An 8,810-nucleotide genomic window follows, 5' to 3' on the forward strand; every position below is an offset into this window, starting at 1 on the left:
TTACACATTCATGCTACAATTGTTGCTCTACAGAAAGTTTGTTAGCCCATTACCTCCCATAATTCTATTAACTGGATTTTTCTTTATGAAACTTTGATTTCTAGCATAAAACAGCCTTAGAAACACGCTGGAATGATCAAAATAACATTTTAAATAGAAATAAGCGAGATATTCGGTGAAAAACTAGCAAACCTCATTTGAATATCAGAGAAATATACCTAGTAGATATAGCAAAAAGGTTAGATATGTGTAAATATTGACAGATAATTACGAAGTTTGTAATTTTTAAGTGATCTCATATGAGATCACTGGTAGGTAATGGGTTAAGCTGAATATTAGTAGCTAGTGTGTGTGTGTGTGTGAAAGTATGCTTGGCGAAACTTGGAGAACTTTTTTCCAAGACGTCATAGCTGCATCACTCCCCGTCAACCACAAAAACCTCTATGAGTCCTCTGGCTCTTCTGGCTTGTGTTTTCTGCGCATCTCAATTTATAACCATGATTTGGCACGGATAATAACATTTTTCATTGATCTTATGCGCCAGAACAACGATTGGCTGAAATGTGGGCCAAGATCGGCTAATAAGGAGCGTCGTCGCTAAATACGGAAAGTGATATGCCGTGGCCTTTTCTCGTTACAGAGCTGACAGGGTTTCGAATGCTTAGTGTCACTGCACAATCTCCGAAGAAAGGCTGTATGGTCACAGCTGGAACGCTTTTGATCAAAAGCCCATTGGATCATGACGAACTAGGTGTATTGCGGGACTGTGTCAGTTTCTTAAAAAACACGCATACATACATATATACATACATACACGCATGCGCATGTGTATATGTGTGTGTATATATATATATATATATATATATATATATATATATATATATATATATACACACATATACACACACATTTACACATACATATACACACACACACATGTATATATAAAGTGTGTGTTGAAAATTTTTTAAGCAAGCGTAGTCTAGATGGCCATCAAGTAATGTTTAAAAGGAAACAGAAACTCCAGCTTCTTCATCCAGGGCAGGTAACACTGATGTAGGAAGTCAACTGTAAGTACGAGCTTACATAATATATACAATATACATGATTATAACACCAGCCATTATTTATCCGAAACAGCCGTAAAGACTTGAATACATCATTCCTTTATTTGTATTTTTAGACACAATATTCTATGTAAATACACTCCTTGCACCTACGTTTGTATATCTGCCTTTTCTGCTTATGTTCGCGCGCGCGCGCGCATAGCTCTAACGGCACCGAAGCTGATTACGAGCAAGTAAGTTGAAAAAGACAGTCCTTCCGTTCTAACTAAGAATCATGCACCTAGACATTGTCATAACCGAATGGTTAAGAACTTGACTTCCCGGTCATGAGGTCGCATGTTCAATTCCACTGCAGGTTACATTGCCCAAACGCATTCTACCATTGAATCGAACAACCCAAACTTTGTGAGTGAAACCGGTTTAGAAGGCAACAGTATGGAGGTTCGTCGGATGGACTGTAATTGAAAGGGCCACTAGGTTCAGTCTTGACACACGCCGTCCCACTTTGTGATTGTCTAAGGATTACATTAAGGGCTCAAAAGTCTGAGGAGCACTCAGCCACCCACACTATCAACAAAAGACATAAACTAACCCTAACACGCCTGACGCACAGCAACGATAGCTCAAGGGTTCAACTAGTGGTGTAGCTGAAGCGTGTGCCGCCAGGGGAAGCCCTTGAGTTCGCGTACCCCATCATGGTACCCTAAGCTTATACAGCAGGTCCAAAAGTGTTTCCCCAATAAAGTGTCGTCCGGAGCGGACTTCCTTCTCGCCAGCACCCCTCGACCACTTCACGACTGAATCTTCGTGAAGGTTACGTTAAGGGTACAAGTTTCTATGGGATACTCAGCCACTTCCGCAACAATTTAATGAGAGCCAGAAACTAAGTTAAATACGTCAGACGGTGAGTATATTTCCTTTACTTGCTGCAACCATTAAACTGCGGCCATGCTCGAACAACTCCTTGAAGGGTGGTTCTATATTTAAGAGATGAGGAATTATGTACATTATTTACATTCGACGGATATTTGTCCTCATCTTGTTTGTTGTTAAACACGTTTCGGCTGATATACCCTCCAGCCTTCATCAGGTGTCTTGGGGGAAATTTCGAACCCAGGTTCTCATTCTTAAGGTATTTTCGATGTTGTTGTTGTTGTTATTATCATCATCATTATTGTTATTATTATTATTATTCAGTAGTTTTATTTTTATAACGTGCTTTCACTTCACTACCGAGCGCAGCTCTGTGCGCCTTGGGTATGTGCTGTGGTTTGCTGTGGTGCTCTTATGTTTACTGTATTGAAAGTGTTTTGCGTAGAATGTGTGCAGTACCCAGTTATTATTATTATTATTATTATTATTATTATTATTATTATTATTATTACAAACAAGGTGAGGACAAATATCTGTCGAATGTAAATAATGTCCTTGAAGAGTTTTCAGTAATTATCATTTTTTGAAAAGTCTGGTACTTATTCTATCGGTCTCCTTTTGCCGAACCGATATATATTACGAGACGCAATAGGCGTAGGCATTGCTATGTGGTAAGAAGCTTGCTTCCCAAGCTCATGGTTCTGGGTTCAATCCCACTGCGCTGCACCTTGGGCAAGTGTTTTCTCGTATAGCCTCGGGCTGACCAAAGCCTTGTGAATGTATTTGGTTGACGGAAACTGATAGAAGACTGTTGTGTGTGGGTATGTGTGTGTGTGTGTGTATATATATGTGTGTGTGTGTTTGTATATATATATATATATATATATATATATATATATATTCATTTTCCCTTTTTTTTAATTGTTTCAGTCATTTGACTGTGGTCATGCTGGAGCACCAACCCCAGGACTTATTCTTTGTAAGCCTAGTACTTATTCTATCGGGGACGTAAATACACCAGCATCGGTTGTCAAGCGATATTGGGGGGGGGGGACAAACACAGGCACATAAACATATACACACACATACATACATGCATATATATACATATATGCGACGGGCTTCTTTCAGTTTCCGTCTACCAAATCCTCTCACAAAGCATAGGTTTGCGCGGGACTATAATAGGAAAAACTTGTCCAAGGTGCCGCATAGTGGGACCGAACCCGGAACAACTGGTTTACAATCATTGATCGATTCGGAGTCAATCAATGCCTTAATTCCTTGTGAGTGAATTTGGCTGACGGAAACTGCGTAGAAGCCCATCATGTATATCTATATATCTACCTCTCCTTCTTTCTCTACACACGCTTCTCCCATACATATATATATATATATATATATATATATATATATATAATAAACCGCGATAGGTGAACCGCGTTATGGCAAAGGATTACTGTATGTATGTATGTATGTATGTATGTATACGTGTATTTGTGTTTGTTCCAATCCCACCTCTTGACAATCGCTGTTGGTTTGTTTACGTCCCTGTAACATAGCGGTTCGGCGAAAGACAGATAGAATAAGCACCAGTAGTAGTAATTTTAACCCGCGGTCAGCCTTAATTGGACACATCTATGATCAAAGGCCATAGCAATCTTGTCTTGCTGTAAATAATCTCAGATTATATCGTACAATATCTCCTTCGCCCCCCCCTCACTCCTTTTTTGTTTGTTTTTGTTCTAAGTCAGTTGAACACGTGTCTTAGACGAGGTTTGGTTGCTATTTCTAGCCGTTGGAAAAACCAGGTCGGAGGACTCGTTGGTTCACTCAGCTGAGATATTTTATGGAGCCGAAAAAAATAGTAAAAATTCGGATAACGTAATCTTTGTGTCTCCATTGTTATGCGAAATATGTGACGGAAGAGAAAACGGCGAGCGAAAGATTAAGAGATTAACGACATTGGAAGGGAGCGGGTTTCGTTGGATGAGCTTTTAGTCTGTCGTCGTTGTTTCATCATCACCATACCACTACTACTACCACCATCACCACAACCATTACCACCATAACCACCACTACTACTACTACTACCATCACCACAACCACCACACCATCACCGCCACCACAACCACTACCACCATAAACACAAACACCACTACCACCATAACCACAACTACTACTAATCTACTACTACTACTACTACTACTAGTACTACTACACCATCACTACCACTACCACCATCACCACCATTACTACTACTACTACTACTACTACTACTACTACCACTACTACAACCACTACTACTAATCTACTACTACCACCATCACCGCCACCACAACCACTACCACCACCACTACTACTTACTACCACAACCACCACTACTACTACAACTACCACCATTACTACTAGTTTACTACTACTACTACTACTAACTACCACCATCACCACCACCACTACTACTAATCTACTACTACCACCATCACCATCCACCATAACCATTACCACAATCACCACTACTACTACAACCACCACCACTACTACTTCTACTACTCACAGCCACCACTAGTACAGAACTACAACCACTACCGCTACTACTGTTTCATCTTGTGCTGCAACTACTACTACAACCACTACTACTACTGCTATGGTTACTACTACCACTACTGATCACAACCAGCACCATCACAGAACAACTACTACTACGACTACTACTACGACTACTACTACTATTACTACTACTAACATCTAACTAAAACTAACTTTACAACATGTTTGATGAACGTAAATAAAATCACAGAAAAAAAAATGTTGCGAAAAAAAAGTCGCAGAAAAAGTTTCATAATTTTTAATAAAGAAAGAGAAAAAATACATTTTCATTTAAGTACCATAAATTATAGATTACAGTAATTGAACATGATTTTTAAATCACTTTATTAAGCCAACTCTACTTGACAAAATATACGTATATTACACACTTGATGTCCTTAAAATTAAGCATTACACGTTTTATCCGGATATCATGGAAAAAAAAAAAAGAACAATGGAACAAGCGGAAAAAAAGTTCTCGTGACTTTTTCCCCAGGAAAAAAATTCTTAGTTTTGTATCTATTGTGGTTGTTATAATCATTAAATGATAAACTAGTACTACAAAAAAATATTTGCTGACGAGGGAGCTTGACTGGCTGGAAACAGCTGGGAGTGGGTCAATTCCCCCGGCTGGGTAAACTACAAGAAGGGAGGCGGTTTGATGTTGGAAACCCCGAAATTCTTGTGAAAACTCACAGAAACATCACTGATGATTATGCATTCCAGAACATCCGTGTGCTGTATCTTGGAACGGAATTTATAGCCATTAAGTAACTATTACTACTACTACTAGCCAACGAGGGAGCCTCTACGTGGTCGCTCGGCTTGCTAGAAATAGCAACTAAAAAAATCACCCTTAACTTATATCCAACCCAACCATCTTCAAAAAAGAAATGGTACATTAGACAAGGTGGGTAGTCATAGACATATCCCTAAAAAACGACGAAGATGGTCATAGCAGGAAGGCTGGCCTGGGGCTAAACAACACAAACAACTGTTATTACTACTACTACTACTACTGGTAGTAATAGACGATACACGTGCTAGAAATAGCAGTCAGCTCTCCCACCTCACCGTCTTTAAACAAAGCCGGAACATATTGGATAATGAATGTAGCCCTAGACAACCTCACAGAAAGAACAGATGGTCACGACTGGAACGCGTCTGACCATAGTCATGATGCTTTCAATAAAAGAAACAGGGTTAGAAACTAGTAGAACAGAAGCTGTGACGATGACGATGCTGATGATGATGAGGGTAGTGGTTGATCTGTGATGATGACAGCGGAGGTGGTGGGGACAGAGAGGCAGAGGAGCAGTGACGGTAGAGGTGGTGACAGTCGGCAGAGTTGTACAGTTGTGTGTAAAACCCATTTCAAACATATACATATGTATGAATGCTAATGTTATAAATAGCATATGAACACACACACCTACATATATACACGCACTCGCAGTGTGTGTGTGTCATATGTCAGACACTCGGAAATACAGACGCATTAGTAAAACAAGTATTTTACACACATATATACAGACGGATACATTGAAAACACGTACATTTATACGCAGTCAGTTTGGCCGTCATCGTTATTAAAGAGAACATCAAGAGGAGACATATATACATTACCAGAGTTTACCAGAACACGAGGAACCAGTGAGTGGAATTTTTCACCCCCCACTTCTCTCTATCTCTCCTACACATAAATATATATATATATATATTTATATTCTATTTGCTCTTGTTTATTCGACATTCCACGTAAACTCTTTAAATAACCAACGCTTTCTTCACAACTTTCTTTTTAAATGTTTATTGGTTTTAAAAAACAACCAGCACGAAGATACCTGACTTCGATAGATTTAGCAATAATCAATCGTAAAGTAAATGTGAATATAATGTGCGTGTTTATATTTGTTTTAAATAGTTACTACGATGTAGTTCTTTATATATTTATTAACTTATATACGCATATAGCCAAACATATATATATATACATATATATATCATTGTAGTATAATGTGCCAGACTTATATGACAACGCAAGACCGATACCTTGGTAGTTCATGTATATTAAAATTATAAAAATTATTGGAAACTAATTTTAATTGTGTACTTAATTAGCTACAACCTTTCAAATTATATTGTCTTTGTTGTTTTACAAAACACTTTCCTTTTAATTAGGAAAGGAGTTTATTGGAAATAGGTGAGTTATTAATCCACTCCCCAACCCGGTCAACTGTCTCCTTAGAAATTCTATACGAATCCTTTAAATATGAAGTCGAAGTCTTCGATCCTTTCTTTGTGGAATCGCTGTTTTACATTTTCTTCCTTGTAACCGTTCTCAAAGTCTTTCAGTCTTTTTTTGTTCTTATATATATGTTGGGGATATTTTATGCCGCTTTGTTGTAAACATCGTATTTAAACCGTTTTTATTGACTATTTGGTTTTAAATAGTGGTTCACATCTTGTGCCCTTATTTCTTTAAACCCCACTGTCTCTTGGTAGTAAATGTGGAATTACTATTGTTCATATATATTAAGAGATGTTATATATATATATATATATATATATATATATATATATATAATTACATTCTATTAAATTGTACTCGTTCATATATCTATGAATACACAGTGTATATGTGTGTGATTTTACATATTGTTTATATATACTCGTGACTTATGTCATATATATATATATATACACACACACACATGTGTGTGTATATATTCAGACTCATTTGCACAAGGCCAACCACTGATGAAACTTCGAAGTCACTCAATAAAATTATTTTAAATATCTCATTCTATACTTGTGAGACTTTTTGGTTTAATGTTCATTTTTTTTTTTTGCTTATAAAAAACAAAACTTTTAATTACACACACACACATATATATATACATATAACTAGGAATATATTACTTGACAATTTAAATATATGGCAGTGGGGAGGCGGGAGATAGACCCTTTGTGTTTGAATTGCTTTTTTTTGTGTGTGAGAGGAGTATCCCCTCCCCCCCAGCGCTTCTGTTTTCCCTGTCGTTTATTAAAAGTCGTCAGAAACTAATAGCGCGGGAGTTTAACATCTTTGGCGATCGATTTCACCTCGTCCCTGTTTACAAACTCTACTTTAGCTTTTGATCTGTCTTCCAGAGATCGTTAATCTAAGTATTATTAATGCTTAATAAATATTTGCCATGTCACATTTAAATGAAACTGTATTACTCTGAATATTTCGAGTGTTTATTGTTAAAATGCGTCAGTCGTTGGTTTATGAATAATATTTATCTACCTGTATAAATATTTTTGCTTCATACGCACACATGTGTAGTGAAACAGTACAACCAGATTATATGTATATAATGTTTGTGTGCATATGTATATGTCTGTGCGTGTACATGTGTGTATATTATGTATATCTGTGTCTATATGCGAGTATATGTGAATATATATGTATATATATATATGTGTGTGGATATGTGTGTGTGTGTATATATGTGTATGTGTCTATATGAGTGTATGTGTATGTTGGGTATGTAAACGTGTTCGCGGATGACAAACCTCCATCCTCTTTTAAACGTTTAAAAAATATCTTTTCTACAAAGTCAGCTTGGTCAGGCCCAGAACTCCTGAGATCTGATGGCCTTTAGTGAAGGGTTTAATCCCACGACCCACCTAAGGTTAGCAACTAACTCTAATACCTCCTCTGCAAGTATCTCGACTTCTGAATCGATATCATCTTTAAAAAGTTTCTAATGTTTAACATTAAGTTATTTCATAACGATGGTTACCGAAAGTATATGGAACATTCCTTCATCCCGCTCTACTTCCCCTTACAGTCCAAGCCTTCTTAAGTGTCTAAACCGTTTCTTTGTGTGTGGTATGTGACATCAATTTGGATTCCATAGTGCATTAAACAATTTCAGACTCCAAAGTACTTCACTTTATACATTAAACGACACATCTCTGACATTCTGAAAAAATGTCATTTGTAATTCCCTTGCCTGTTCCCGTGTTTGTTGCTGATCTCTATATCCTATATATGCATCTGTGCGAGTATATATAGTTGTTTGTTTGTTTGTGTGTGTGTGTATATATATATATATATTTAGTCTCATGTATGTATATATATATATAGTCTCATGTATGTATGTATCTATATATATATATAGTCTCATGTATGTATGTATATATATAGTCTCATGTATGTATGTATATATATAGTCTCATGTATGTATGTATATATATAGTCTCATGTATGTATGTATATATATAGTCTCATGT

The 8,810-nt window shown here is 37.0% G+C and overlaps 1 protein-coding gene across 4 annotated transcripts in view; it reads left to right on the top strand.

Annotated features, from left to right (window-relative positions):
- The window catches only part of LOC106867896 (calcium-binding protein P), an 85,877-nt gene that overhangs the window by 5,615 nt on the left and 71,452 nt on the right, over positions 1-8,810 (top strand). The window contains exon 1 of one of the 4 annotated variants that reach the window (XM_052970872.1): positions 1,051-1,070. The exons of 1 other annotated variant lie outside the window; for it this stretch is intronic. The gene's annotated coding sequence lies outside the window, so the exon portion shown is untranslated. Of the gene's footprint in view, positions 1-1,050; positions 1,071-5,595; positions 6,180-8,810 lie in introns of those variants that run through there. 2 more of the 4 variants (XR_008264938.1, XM_052970870.1) reach the window with 2 other exon arrangements.

This window comes from Octopus bimaculoides, chromosome 9 (assembly GCF_001194135.2).
Source record: "Octopus bimaculoides isolate UCB-OBI-ISO-001 chromosome 9, ASM119413v2, whole genome shotgun sequence".
NCBI classification, from domain to species: Eukaryota; Metazoa; Mollusca; class Cephalopoda; order Octopoda; family Octopodidae; genus Octopus; species Octopus bimaculoides.